This window comes from Malurus melanocephalus, unplaced genomic scaffold (genome assembly GCF_030028575.1).
Source record: "Malurus melanocephalus ecotype Western Australia unplaced genomic scaffold, MMel_1.1 scaffold_316, whole genome shotgun sequence".
Lineage (NCBI taxonomy): Eukaryota > Metazoa > Chordata > Aves > Passeriformes > Maluridae > Malurus > Malurus melanocephalus.
The window spans coordinates 226,024-229,933 of record NW_026623548.1 but is presented as its reverse complement, the minus strand read 5'-3'; the positions used below and the strand labels follow the sequence as shown (position 1 = coordinate 229,933).

General features: G+C 42.3%; 1 protein-coding gene across 1 annotated transcript in view; it reads left to right on the top strand.

The window, feature by feature from the left end:
* The window catches only part of FBXW8 (F-box and WD repeat domain containing 8), a 51,140-nt gene that overhangs the window by 10,443 nt on the left and 36,787 nt on the right, over nucleotides 1-3,910 (top strand). The window lies entirely within an intron of this gene.

The following is a 3,910-nucleotide window of genomic DNA, read 5'->3' as shown; positions in this document are numbered from 1 at the left end:
AGTGTGTAAATCACACTCCACATTCACCAGGCTGTGTAAATTCCATCCACCTTACCAGGCTCTGTAAATCTCACTCCATCTTTACCAAAATGTGTAAATCAACTCCACCTTCACTATCTGAAATCTCAGGTGCTGCTTTTAKCAGATTCAAAAGCAGCACCTGTTTAAAGCATTAGAACGGATTCACCTGCAGTTGCTGAGACAGGCTGTCCTTAAGTGACTGATAAGGATGGTTATCTACAACTTAGCAGTTCAAATTTTTGTTGTGTTATTCAAAAGTTGTCTCRTGTACAAGTAGTCCCTGTAAAAACTCAAGTGATTTCTGATGAACTCTATCTGTTTTGCTGGGGAAGCACCCAGAATTCATTAAACACTGTACACATCTGAATGTAGATTTTAAACCCTTTTAAAAATGTTTTTCCTTAAAAATCTCTTAATCACAAGGATATCTTGTCACAGTACAGAAAAAATAACTTTGGAAGGACTACTGCTGCTCCTTTAGAAGTTCYTTTTCTCCATTGTTACTTAAAAGACAACCTGGGAGGAAAATAACACACCCAAAAATAGATAAACTCAAACTTGTCTTTTCCTAATATGGAAGTTTTTTGGACCTGGATTTGATGGTAGCTATTCATGTAGTTTATACTCTTAAATATTATTTTAAGAACCTCACAAATTTTTAGAAGAGGTTACAGTGATTCCCTCWGTAAGTGTGAGGTTTTGCTGTGTTCTGTTTGTATTTCACAGGTTCAGTAATTAGTAAMCCTCCAGAAGTTCACACAAGTAAATAAAAATTATGATATCCTGGGGCAGTTGGGACACTGTKCTTAACATACCAGAGTTCCATGTTTTATGGTAGCACTTCATGTTAATGATGTGGGATTAGAGAAAACTACTTCTAAAATACTTTAAAATTCACAGAGTGTTTATAAGAAAGATGCCTGGAAAACTCTTAATTCATGGAAATGCTTTTGAGTGCTCTTGGACGACTGAGAGCAAGAATCTAAACTATCAGACAGCAAACCCAGTTGTTTCCATGCTGCTGCCAAAACCTCCAGCTCTTCTTTGGCTTCATTTTCTCAGTTGTATTTATATCCAAATAAGCCATAGATAGAAGTTATGCAGATTCAATTACATTTCTGAAGAATTAAGAAACAAAGGTTATTAATCCTACATATTCAACTCAAATAGTCCATATTTAGCTTGGTGTATTACAGGAGTTGGGTTCTCACAGTTCCACACTTTTCATACTGGTTCCCAATTTCTCCAGTATCTCCTGATTCTCTTGGTGAATTTGCATCAGGGAGGTGGTACAAGTAAGTAATTAAGGTTCCTGAAAACAGGTGAGCAGGTRAGAGACCACTGATGGAAATCTGCATTTGTGTGTCCTTTAGAAAAAGCGATGTCCACTTCAATTGCTTTTCAATAATTTCTCTCAGAAAATGAATTCTCTTTTTATGAGGCTGTGAGCATGTACTTCCCAAAACAACATGGGGAAATCAGAATTTTCCGGTTTGAATTTACGGCATCAGTAAATGAAAAGTTGAGAATATCAGAACACAAAAATTACATCATTTGCTGTTTGCTGCTTGTCTCTCAATTTGGTAAATGGTAAGTATCAAACCAGAGGACTTCAAGCTGTAACTAAAAGTTATAAGGACATCAGCAAATTGAGCAGGGAAACACTTTGCTGTGTGCATTTGGTAAGTATTTAGGATATTGAGGAATTTGTTGCTGTTTTGTTGTTTGCCATGTTTTGYTTTTTAAATCCAACTGTAGTTCTCCCGTCTCTCCCAGCTTATGAAATTGTACTTAATGGCACTGTGCTTTCGAATTTGTCATAAAAATGTAATGAATCTGCTGATCAATAGCAAACTGTTGCGTTCTTGCAGTACAGCAGAAGTAATTTAATAGCTGAGGTTTACAAAGTCAATTCTCCTCTCAGTATAAATATCAATTATCTGCTACATTTAATGATTCTCTCTCCAGTTTCACAAACACTTGTGTGCTCAGCTTTGCATGGGAATAATCAGTGATTACAGAGGGACTTCTTGTGTGTCTGAACTGCAAGGCCTGGTGCTCCAAATGTTCATCCACAACTGTGGGGCATTTCTCAAGGTTTTTCTGTCCATTGGCTTGGGATATCACTTACCTTTCTTCTGTTTCAGGTTGCTGCCCTGGAGGCTCAGGGCTGCTCAGTTTTTTAGATTTTTTGATCATGATTCCCTCAGCCACTCCTGGTGCTTCAGCCCATTCTCCAGCTCTGTTCCCTTCCCTGGACATGCTCCGTGCCCTYCATGTCCTTCTTGTCCTGAGGGGCTCAGAACTGGACAGAGGATTGGAGRTGCCCCAGGRGTGCCCASTGCTTTGCCCTGGYACAGCCCAGGTGCCTTTTGCCCACYTGGGYATACCTGGGCTCATGTCCARCAGTTTCACTCTTCCGAGGCTGTAGCATTCCACAGGGTGGTGGTGGCTCAGAGTAGGACCCAACACTTTGCTTTGGTGATGTTCTGCTCCATAACATTCCGTGGCACTGAGGTCAGCCTGGGTGATGAGGGTAAATTCCCTCCCTGCTGGTAAATGATGGGAAGTGTCTGGGTGAGCCCTTTGCCCCTCCTTCAGCCTCCTGGGGTGGATCCCATCCAGCCCATGGAATCCTGTGTGTCCCAAGTGCCCTAGCAGGATGCCAACCCTTTACCCTTGGAAAAGGGGGGATTCATTCTGCTCCCTGTCTATGTCTTCCTTCTCAGGGCCTGGGCACCCTGAGGACAAGAAGGCCTTAATTCCCTCAGCCTTTTCCTCATCATTTGTTTCTCCCTGATCCAATAAAGACAAAGATTCTCCTTAGCAATCCTTTTGTTGCTGATGTATTTATAGAAACATCTTTAATTCTTTTTGTGGCAGTAGCCAGATAAGGTGCTGGTTGGAGAGAGGAGTTTTTGTTGGGGAGAGCAGGAATGCTGGGGTTGGTGATTTTTGGGAATCTTGGAGCGAGCCTGGAATCACTCAGATTGATTTGAACCTGTGGTGTGCTAAGCCCGATTTGTCATCTTCACTGCACTGCTTCAAACTACTGCAGAGTGGAATAATTTTTATTTTAGTTGCTGTAGAGCTTTTTTAATCTTTCTCAGAGGGAATTTATACAGGCTATGGGCAGAGTGACTTAAACCAGGTGCGATTTATAGAGGCACGGTTCGAACTGGCTCAGGAGCAGATCTTTATCAATCTGTGAAGGAAGCAGAGCAAAACTACACAGAGAAACTCCCCTATTYCGTGCACTCTCCACTTCCCTGCGCGCTGCTGCCCAAGCTGAAGCCAGGAGATGGCAGAATATCGAGGATTGATTAAGTGCAACCTGAGCCGGCAGCCGAAGGTGCCTGCGAGCAGCTCCCCTTTGTGCGAGCGCCGCTGCCTGACATCGGATCGTTCAATCCGACCTGCACGCCGAGCTCCTTGTGTTTGGCATTAAAATTTCATCCCGGTGGTTACGAGGCTTGTTTTCTGGGTCAGCCCTGAATCCCTTTTCATGTGAGCCGGCGGTGGCTGTGGTTACCTCACTCCCAATCAATGTTGTATTTTCACCAGCCTTTCTACGGTTACACGTCTCGAAGGATCCTCTCTGAAGGGATGATGTTCTCCCCCCCATGCTCGATTCAAATGGAGTTTCAGCCCTAAGTCTGAGYTTACTTAAAGCAATTATGTAGCTGCTTGCTTGGCTTTTAGAAATTCCTGCTGGTGATGAGGCTCACTGTGCCTGATGCTGTCATTTGTTTGGGGTCGGTACAGAATGCCTGCATTGCTTCACTTTCTCTGACTGAAACCTGAATTTATCTGGGGATTTTTTTATGCAAATGCATGTTCAGGCAGTAAAATTGCTACTTTTTTTGCTAGGGTTTTTTTTTTTTTTTTT